Here is an 11,027-nt window from a genome sequence, read left to right on the forward strand (position 1 = left end):
CCCGGCGCGTCCGGCGCCGCCCGCGCACTCGCAGCCCCGCGGCAAACAGCCCGCAGCAAAGCAAAGGCCCCGGAGCGTCCTGGGGCTGCGGACACGGCGCTGCTGGGAGCACAGAGCCCGGGGCTGTGCACCGGGGCCAGTGCTTTGGGACCACAGCGCACACATGGGCTCCTCATCACTAAATCAACTCACACATCAGTATAGGAAACACGTGTCCAGCTCAGATACTAAACAGAAAACAAAATGATGGGTTTTAGTGTCAGTGTATGTCACTTGTCTACATTTCTGAGCAGATCAGCCTAAAATAACCTTAGTTAAAATAATACTTTAAAATTCACTGCACTCCTATTACTGTATTTACTCTTCCTAGGTAACTAGGACGTCTGTCACATGAAAAAATGGCATAAAATTCCTGTGGTATACATCCTTCTGTTCTTTAATAACAAGATTAACAAGTCAGATCTTTAATTCCTTATTTTCCTTGTCACTAAAATCTCTAAAAATTAATTTAGCATGTATCCTTGGTAGCCAAGGATAATTGGATTTCCAACCCCAGTCTGATGGTTTCTTGTTTTGAAACTCAGCAATGCTGTCCATGTTGTTGTAGAGAATTCTGATCATGTGAATCTGATTTCAGCTATGCTCATTAGCATGGATTTCTTTTAGTAACATGAGTATTGTTACTCATTATTTTCATACAATCCATAAAATTGCAGTGATGCAGTGTTGATACTCTAATGCTTGTAGAGCAGAGCGTGGGGTACTGGCTTCAGAGGGGTGTGATTCTGGGTTAAAATGTGTCTTTTTCAGAAAATGTAAACATAAAAGCATCTGAATATCAAACGTGCAATGGAATAAAATTCAATTTTCACCTCATTGAGATTTTCTAGATCTAAAATAGGTTAATTTACCAGCATAATGGCCACTGCTGATAGTACTTCAGCTTTACCAGGCAGGCAGCACTTTACAGATACTCAGTGCAGACGGAAGCCCAGTGTTCGGTTCCACTGCTGGAATTTGGTGATTGCTTTATTGAAGGGACATTTTAATCCACAAGCTCCTCCTGCTGGTGTGTCCACAAAATGACATTAGTGTCACTTGTCCCTCTGGAGCAAAACTGCCATTCAAGAAAAAACTGCAAAGGTGTCAAATTAATTCCCCTAAACTGAGGAGATACGAATTAGTATCAGTCTGCCCTGGTAAGCATGGCTGAGGCAGTAAGGTGATCTCAGGATAGTTACATGAACACCAATGTCTGAGAATGGAGGACAAAAATTGCAAGTAATTCTGCTAATTTAAACGATGCTACTTCAGAAGGAGATACATCTAATAACTAAATTAGAGATAACTTACCTTAAATGTCTTAGCTAATTTTGATAATGACAATCCAAATTCTAATGTAGGTTTACAGAAACTGTTTCATGCATCCAGCATGAGAAAGGAAACTAGAGCTGAAATTCAATTGATCAGCTCCATGGAAACAGATGTTGTATGGGGAAAAAAAAGTTGAGTAGTCATACATTTAAAAGTATGTATCTTCAGCCCCTTTCCATCCTCCCTCCTCCAAAACCCGATGAGAAAACTTTCCATCTCACTTGGCTGTTTCAGCTCCAGCTTTTTACTCTACAATTAAAACACTGACTTTCAAATAACCCCCAGAAATTTTAACTCCTAAAGCTAGGGAAAAACAATGCCCAAACCCCCACAAAATGCATGGTAATCGAATAGGAGAAAAAGATTAATCTCCCATCTCTTCTGTCTCCTGTTACTAGATTTAATGATTTATTAATAGTTCTGGCCTTGAGGTCAAATGATACTTAAAGAGTCTCTGGCACTAAACAACCTTTAACACCTTTCTAAACCTATTGACAGTTCGACAGGTCCGATATTCCATGAACTTTCAGGCACACATATGGAGACCTTGAAATGATCCTGTCAGTATTTCTGGCAAATGCCCATGAAGATGAACTGGAGACACTTGTTCTGGATCAGGTTTTGCCAATCTGTTTGGGGCGGAGGAGGAAGGAATAAGCAAGTCTACACACAGCGTTTGCAAAGCCTCTCATTTGTCTCATTCAGCAAGAACAGTCTCCAGGCTGGTTTTGGGGGGCTAAGGTAGGGTTGACCTGTACTTTTACTCTAACTAAAATACAAATTTAAAATATGTAAATCTAAACCAGATAGTAGCTATTCTAGAACAGCTCTTCCAGAACAGCCACCCCAAGTCCCTGTGGGAAGTGCTTACTCTTTGAGTCTATACCTGTCCGAGTTACACCTGCTCAGTTTTAATACAACATTTCTCATCCCGCTACCTTCTTAGCCACTGAAGTCTTAACGGGGTTTAATTTTCTAGGCTGAGTCTGGCAGGCGGCCGGACGCTTGACCCTGTTCAGCACTGCAATGGCCAACTATTAAAGGCTCAAGTTCTCGTCTACATTCTCACCTTGTCCCATTCTGAGGAAAAAAGCAGCCGGCTGAGGCAATCAATTCCTTCTGCCCACCGGGTCACTGCTGAGCTTTAAAGCCTTCCTGATCGATCTGCCCAGCGTTTGTTTGGATCCCAATTCAGTTGCATTGATTTTGTCTTGGTGTCAAGTTCTGCCTGAGGTGCATCTATAGAAAATAGCTTAAAATAACTGGTCTTTTAATCAGCTTCTAGTTTATTCATACCTTTCATTTATTGCTCCCCGTCTATCAAAGTGTAAACTGCATTTTGTGCAGTTTTCTTTACATATTAGCATAAGGAACTGTGGTGTTATCTTAGCTGATGTTGTGAATGTTTACATGAAGAAATTTATTTCCCGTCTCATTCTTTACTTTTGAGGATAAAATTAGAGAGAAAAGGTTTTTATCAAAATCGTGTAACATGTCTGCACTTGGAAATTCTTTCATACCAGCCAGAGATCAGAGAAGAGAAGAGGAAGAGAAGAGAAGAGAAGAGAAGAGAAGAGAAGAGAAGAGAAGAGAAGAGAAGAGAAGAGAAGAGAAGAGAAGAGAAGAGAAGAGAAGAGAAGAGAAGAGAAGCAATAAGCCCATCTATGGAGCCCATCCTGAGCAAAGCTCAGGATGAGGTATTTCATATACATCTATATATCTACATATGTATATATCTCATATGTAAATGAATCTCCAGAAACACTCATGATTCTAGTTTTGCTTAATTGTATTAATTAATCGTATTAAAAACACCTAAACTTGGTGACTCTGTTTTGCCAGTTTCTTGTGTTACTAATATTTTTTTTGTCATGATAATAAATCTAATTCCTGATTATAGCTGCAATATTTACTGTGGTAAACTGGATTCGGGCAGGAAGCCTCCTCAAAAAGGCAGTGTTAAACAATGTACTGTATTAAGAGATCCGTATTAGACAATGAGAACTAATTCTGACTTGCCCATACAACATATCTCAGCATCTTCTCCTGCCAATTAAAATCAGCTAAAACACATGCTTAGTGGCATTATTAACTGACTTCATCAAATAATTTTATATACACTCTGGTAACTCCTAGCCTGCAGTGATGCGGGTAAAATCCTTGTTTCCAGTTGCTGAAGTGTGAAAATAATTGGAGGCACATTCCTGCCATCACTCCCAATTTTGTAGAAATAAAATGTGATTATTAATGAGAAACAGTGATCTCCATCTATTAATTCAAATGGCTGAGTAGAGCTGTTTAAATAGTCAGCTATTAACAGAGGAGACAGAAAGATCTGGGTGGGATAATCCCCCTGTGGTACCCTTGGACAGCGCCGGTCCTGAAGGCATCGTTACAGCACAGCTGGATCATCACTTCCTATCCAGATTAGAGCTGAACTGATCAAATGAAAAGCATTAACTCTAATATTTTATCCAACTCTTTGATTAATATGCAGCTCCTTCTACTTCCACATACACACTTCTACAGCACAGCACAGGGTTCAGAACGACTTATTCAGTCTCTCCTTGCGGTGAAATAATTACAAACACATAAACATGCTTCCATTTGTTATCATTTGAATGATCCTAACTTGAACATTTGCGTGCTACAAATCCACTTCCATACCAGCATGTCCATAAGCATCATCTGCATTGATACTTGATTTTTTCTGTAAACCATGACACTGTACGTAATTCTGATTATCAGATCCTTTTTTTCTTCCACCAACTTTACTTTCAAGTTGGCATAACAAGATGGTTACTGTACAGTAAATGTTTAATATCCAATTGTTATATCCTGTAAAATGAATAATACCTATGATTATTTTGGATTAAATACACTCTCATTCAGGAAATGCTCAGAACTTTCTAAAACAACCTTTCATTAGTTGATGTCTGAGTCTCATTCCTTGGCTTTCCAATGCAACACGACATCTACACCCCGGAACACCTTCTGGTTTTTGTGGTGCCCCAGCCAGAATCACACAATGCACAGCGTGGTGCTGGGGCTGGCGATCCCTGTCCAGCTGACCAGAAAGCCAGAAACCACTGAACACACCTGGCAGAAAAAGTTCACCCCAATACGCTGTTTATTTATAATTCATATAATTTCAGTGATTAGTTGAAGGACGGTAAGTTTGGCTATTGGATCCATTTCCATCCCAAAATTGCCAAGGTTCTGCTCTGTTGCGGGCTGGCTGACTTTGTGTAAGCAGAATAACCTACCGAAAGGTGATTTAACGAACAAATGGTTCAGAAGCAGAACATGTTCCGAGGATGCTGATACAGTAACAAAACACAGGATTTGCTTTCAGGAGAACAGTGTTCAGTGAATACCTGGATTTATGTTTTCCTGCTAGTACTGTAATTATCATCTTTAAGGAAAGCAGAGATAGATCTAGGATACCTTTTTCTTGAAAATATTGAGGTAACTAAAACCAGAGGATGTGCAGCAGGATTCACAATGTATCATATGTGTGAAAATAAAAGCAGTAAAACTTCGGTTTGCAAGCAGCGATTCCCGTGTGACAGGGACGGGCCAGGCGCTGCCTCCTCCAGCCTCAGCGCCTGTTTGACGCAAGAATGACACGCAATGGAGACGACTTCTATTACCAAATTGGCTTTTGAACAGCCCACAACTGATGTGATTTGCATTGGAAGCAACAACAGAGTTTGCAGACTGTGTTCTCAGACACCAGCATATGAGAAGCCAGTGAAAGGAGGTTTGTATCGACACTCATGAGCTACCCACCTCTAGTTTACACACAACAAAAAGCTCAAAATGTCAACCACCTTCCATGCCAAGCAGTGGGAAAAAAAGGATTCACCATCTCCTCTGATTTGCCTAATTTTGCCAGTATCACAGAGAAAAATCTGAAAGCTGAAAGCATTTCTTCCTGCCAGCTCATCGCTATCATTTACCTGATAGTGAGCTCACTAACATACTTAGAGAAATTTCAACTAAAACTTGCTGAGCATTCCTGCCTTACTTCACCATGGCTCACTTGTAACCTTCAGCCCGGGTAACTCAGCCTCAGCCGTTTCATCTCCTGCTCTGGCGATGGGCACCTCGGTCCCGATGCTCGGGAGCAAAGCGCCGTCCGTGTGTCTGTCCCCAGCGGTGCCCGCCCGGCGCAGCCGCCGCTCCCTGCCAGGCTCCGTCCCCTCTGCCGCTGCTCTCCGCTGCCGCGCCAGCCCCTCCAGGATGTTTCCACCCAAGCAGCAGCACTGACGCTTCTCAACATCGTTCCAATAGTGTCCACGGAATAATGCAATTTGGCTGGCGTTGCTTGGAGTTTTGCAAGTGCCCATCATAAAGAACAACCTGCACAAGCAACTACCAGGGTTATTTTTAAGAACAACCCCCTTCTTTTAAAATTACCATAAAAGCAAATGGAATTATAAAGAAGAGTTGTGAGCAAAACATGTTGTTTTGATCTTCCAAGCTAGTGCTTGAGTTTTAATTGCTCCATCAAGTTAAGAGGTATCAGCTGCTTCTCTCAAGTATCTTCATTTCTCATGAAGATTACGGCACCGTATTAACATATGCAACGAGGCAGGAGAGAGCTGACGCGACCGTGCTCAGGGACAGATCCAGGTTTGAATGGATGTCATGTTACCAATAATGGCTATAAACGTGAAAAATGGACAAACTTAACTGCTCCTAGAATCCTACAGAATCGTAACTCACTGCTGGAAAACATGTTAGCAGTCATAAAAGTGAAGAACAGTGCTTTACAGCAATCACTCCTTCTGCTTTTTGTTTTTATTTTTTAAGTATGAAGGGCACCTTCCTGCACTCCAACCATTAGCCTGATACTAACAGTGATCCACGACCTAAAAACTCAAAAATACAGGTCTTACTCTCAACCCCTGGGAGCTTTTAGATTGTTCTTAATTTTAGCCTATGATTTTTAGTTTCCCTAAGCTTAAAAAAAACACAACAAACAAACAAACAGACAGAGTTGGATAGCACATGGCAAATAGTGTACCTGCACCTGCAAACACCATCGCAGTGAGCCGAGGCTTGGCAGAGAGGAGTTAAACCTGTGCCCTCTAAATAAACAACAGTAATCAAGCTGGGAAAATATGTAAATAAAGTACGGAACTGAATACTGTCAACAGAATAACAAGGGAAACGCTGACTTGGTTCTTGGTAGTGAAGCCGAGGACTGATGTTCACATCCAGCCCAGCACCAACAGCGAAGCCAATCAAGGAGGGGGTGACAGTGACTCGGGAGCCCCCAGGGACGCGCCAGAGCTGACGGGTGGGCACAGGCTACACAAGCATCAGGCCGCCAGCAGAAAGAAACACGGTAATTGGCACAAAAATCCCATTTTCTGTTTAGTCAGATATGAATTATTTTCATTGTAAGAAAATAACCAAGCAATGATAAATATAGCCTCATCCTTTCTTCAATTAGGACTCGAAATCATGCTAACAGGAAGAGAGATGGAACTCCAGGGGGAGCTAAGTGGTCAGTACCTGGCTGGCCATGAGCTCCTGAAGTTTGGGGTCAGTTCTCCAGGTATCATCAGAATCAGAATCTTTAAAAGGTATAATATATCATCTCGGTCCCTCTGAAATGCAGATGCAACTATGCCAATGAGTTCAAAGTAAAAACAAATAAACTTTGCAACAAGCTCGTTCCTTGCCAGAACGTTGGGGAGCTCCGGCGCGGCCAGCGCTGCGCGGCGGGAGGTCCCGGAGCCGCGGCCCCGCTGGATCAGGCCGGCAGCTCGGGAGCCGCCACGCTGTGGTTCAGCTCCGCGCCGCCCTGCGCCCGGCTCAGCCTCAGCCGCTCGGGAACCGCGGCTCACAGCAAAGGCACCTCCGCTCCTACCCACAGACTCCTCAGGACGTGCCTCCTCTCCTGAGTTTTGTGGCTTTTGGCCACATGAAGATTTTGGTGCCAACCTTGAGAACAGGACATTTTATGTCCTTAAATGACTTCTGAACTAAACAGTAACTAAAAAAGGTGCTGAGGTATCACTTCCCCTGCTTTAGGAACAAATCAATGGAGCATCTGTATGGAGAGGTCAGTATTCCACATGGATGTATACAGTGCCAGAAGGCAATCCGACGATGCAGACTCTTATCTTTGTTAGGGCAGGCAGCAGGAGAACAGTCCCAGGAGACACGATGTCCGGCGGGTGCCGCAGCTCCTCCTGCGCGGCCGCAGCGCCGGGACTCTGCGCCTGCAGCTCCGATGTGACCTGCGGCAGCCCGACTGCAGCGACAACGCGCTACAGTCAGACACGACGCATTTCTACCCTTATGCATAGAGCTTAGGAAAAGCTGGGCAATGCATTTTGTCGGAGTCTTCAGGATTTAGATGCATTTCACTCAGCTGTGATAAAATATTCAGTCTGCCTGGCAACGCAAACCAGCCCCATCTTACTTCCCTTTGGCCATCCCTCACTATTCTCAACCGCCAGCACTTTGGGGTTTATCCCTTTAACACACAGGAGTCTTCTGCTGGAAGACTTTCAAAGGAGCCGGACATTCAGAGCTGTTCTGTATATTTATGATTTAGCCAGAAACTGCATTAAGACTAATAAATTAACTCTCTTATAAAGAATCAATTTATGAGTTCTTAAAGGTTAGAATAAAATTTCAGAAACAGCTTTCAGAATTAAAATAGAGATGGAATAGTAAGAAACAGGCTCTTTGGCTCATTTTGCAGTTGTGAAATTAAGGAATTTTATGCAAACTGTTTACAAGGCAGAGATTTCTAACATTTTCTACAGGGAAGAGCAATCTCTGCAGACCCACATATCAGTGGTTCTTCTTAGTACATGTAAACCCACGAACTCGGGCTGCCGTCCGGGTCGGCCGCTGCAACGCGCGTGGGGACGCGGCTGTGCCAGCGCCACCGAGACGCTTATTGCTGCACAGACTTCAACAGCTTAGGTCATTTTGTGCTTCTGAACTGACATCTGGCCTCATTTGTACCTACAGAGAATGTATTTGGAGACCTCTGGAGCAGTCTAAAGAATATTCCTAAAACTCTAGCAACAATCAGTTTCTTTACTCATTTGTTAATGATGTGAAGTGGTAGTGCAGGGAAGGATGCGTGCGTGCCATTAATTTTTGTTATTAATAGATGAGTGCCCATAATTACACCAAGTTTTTCTCGAATCCTTCGGTTAACTGTTCATGGATTCTGCTGTCACAACAGAAGTGCCAAATATACTGAAACGACACCACAAAAATAGCATCTGAAATACAACAGGATTGAATGGGCTATGTTTATAGCTGGCAGATGAACAAAACCAAGGAACAAAAAGCTTCTGTAGGATGTTTGGAGCTTCAGTGATGGCCTGTAGCTAATTCATGCTGTTTTCACGTGGGAAACTGATGGTTGCTGAAATATTTTTCAATACAAGTTCAAATGAGGAAAAGAAATAACCCACCTCCTTTTGAAAAACGGAGCAGTTTGGCATAAACAAACTTGTTATGGTCTGGATTGAAGCCAAGTACACAAGCCACCTCCCTTATGAAGATTGTTTGCTTCATGTATTTGAATGGATGCCTCCATTTATCTATTACTGCCAGTGCCGCGCAGAAGGGACTATGAATAAGCACTGGAAGGCTGCAATATAAGATGTATAAACAGATTTTTCTAGCCACGTTTTCATGAGCATTCCTTACTGTTTCATATGCTAAGAGAAAGAAATAAAGCTGCTATATCCATCTCTCGGCAAAGCCTCTTTTGCTACTGTGGAAAAGTAATTAAACTTAATCTTTGGGTTTATTCTCAATGAAATAAGCATTACAGAATATTTTTTCTTGCAATACTCCAAATCTAACCATTACGAGAAGAGAAAAAGTTTAAAGTCGTGTTGCTTCATTAGCAAATTACTTTTTTTAAAACCCGCCAGTAATTATGTAAAATTTACACATGGGAGCATATTTACACATTGATTTGAAGAACAATGTATTTTCAATACTTGTTCTCCCCGTCTCTTTTTTCCTCCCTGTCAGATTCGCTAATGGCAACGGGCCCGAGGCGCAGCCATTTCGGGGGATCTGCGGCGGGGGGCTCAGGCCGCGCTCCCCACATCGCATCACACGAACACAACGCGCCAAAACCGCCGCAGACGCCGTCCTGCGCCAGAAACGTTTGCAAACGTCACAGATAAGCCACCAATGTGAAAAGGGCCCTTCCCTTCACCTCCAGGGATCAGCTCTGCACAGGGGCCTGTCCGGGGCGACACAACAGCGCGGAGCTGCTGCCCCCGCCCCGGCTCCGGCAGCGCGGCCCCCTCAGTGCTGCCCGGCGGCGGAGCTGCCTTGGACACCAAGTGTCACTTACTGCTCCGCCGCCTCTGCCCATCTGCCACATTTTAGGAAGCCTTGGAATAAAAGTGATGTTTCAGATGGTCTGCGTTCCTGGCAAACGTCTTCATCAAGCTGCCCTTGTAACAGAATTCAAGCTGGAAATGGCAAGTCGGAGACTTTCTCTTGGACATACACTCTTCATTGAAGCCACTGTTGTTTGTCCCTGGAGTTATCTGTTACAGACTGTGTCTATCCATTTCACAACTCTGTATAATATTTCTCTAACTAGAGATATGTACTTCTCATGGATCTCCAGACCAAGTTTTGTCCAGGTCATGTCCCCCAGGCCAGGCTGTTGTAGTTTTAAGTGACATATTTTACCGTGCAGCCTGGTTGAAGTAAGAAGCCGTGACGTTCCTTTGATCACATCAAAGAAGTGAGGAGTAGAAACAACCTCACCCTTTGACAGACTAGTACGGCTTCAAAAACCCCTCGACATGCCACAGTTGCACGATACGCAACTTCCAAATTTATTAGAAATACAATTTAAATATATTACAAAGAGATTTTTTTTCCATTTCTATTCATTCAGAGAGCATATATTTAAATAAATACATCCCCATGCAGTTGTACATTTCAAATCCTGATTAAAAACAACAGGAAAAGATTCATTAAAAGTTATTTGGGCTATGAGACCTTGTCAATAAAGAAAGTGCAGTCTGTCTCCTCAAAGCCCTCGTGCTCCGCCGCCTGGTATCTGCTTTGGGCTGTCTGGAGAACGTGACTTGGAAAACTTTTCCAGCTGTGCTGCTCCCCAAACCGCGCAGGGGCCTTGGGGCACCCGGGCCATGTCTGCACGGCGCAGGGACAGCCGGCCCGACCGGGACCGCGGACGGGAACACGGCTCCCAGCGCTCTTGTGCCCACCCGCACCACACCTGACCGACCCCATGGCAGCTCAAAAACATGTTCATATCAATCGTTTCCAAAACGCTTTCCAGTGGCGCGTTTGTGTTCTGTAAGAGACCTGCAGATGGTTCCCTTCCCCTACCTGCAGTTCTCCTGAGCTGGCTGTTACACAACCCTCAGCTACAGCCGCTGACGTCTGACTGTCCATTTCTAAAGCTGGCGATTTTCTTGAAATAATCTCAATAAAGAGAAACTTAATAAGCAATTATAGATCAGCTAGTTTAAGTGCAGCTGAAGAATAAATACTACAAACTGCTTTGCAGGATTTAGTAGGCCAAAATTTAAGCTTTGAAAACCACAATTTCATTACAGGGAATTTGTGTAGATTTGGGCAAGCGTGATCTTGTTTAACTTGTATTA

The 11,027-nt window shown here is 43.5% G+C and overlaps 1 protein-coding gene across 1 annotated transcript in view; it reads right to left on the reverse strand.

Moving 5' to 3' along the window:
- Window positions 1–11,027, reverse strand: part of SNX29 (sorting nexin 29) — a 126,246-nt gene that overhangs the window by 6,287 nt on the left and 108,932 nt on the right. The window lies entirely within an intron of this gene.

The sequence above is a fragment of the Streptopelia decaocto genome (genome assembly GCF_964273445.1).
Source record: "Streptopelia decaocto genome assembly, chromosome: 13".
Classification (NCBI taxonomy): Eukaryota; Metazoa; Chordata; class Aves; order Columbiformes; family Columbidae; genus Streptopelia; species Streptopelia decaocto.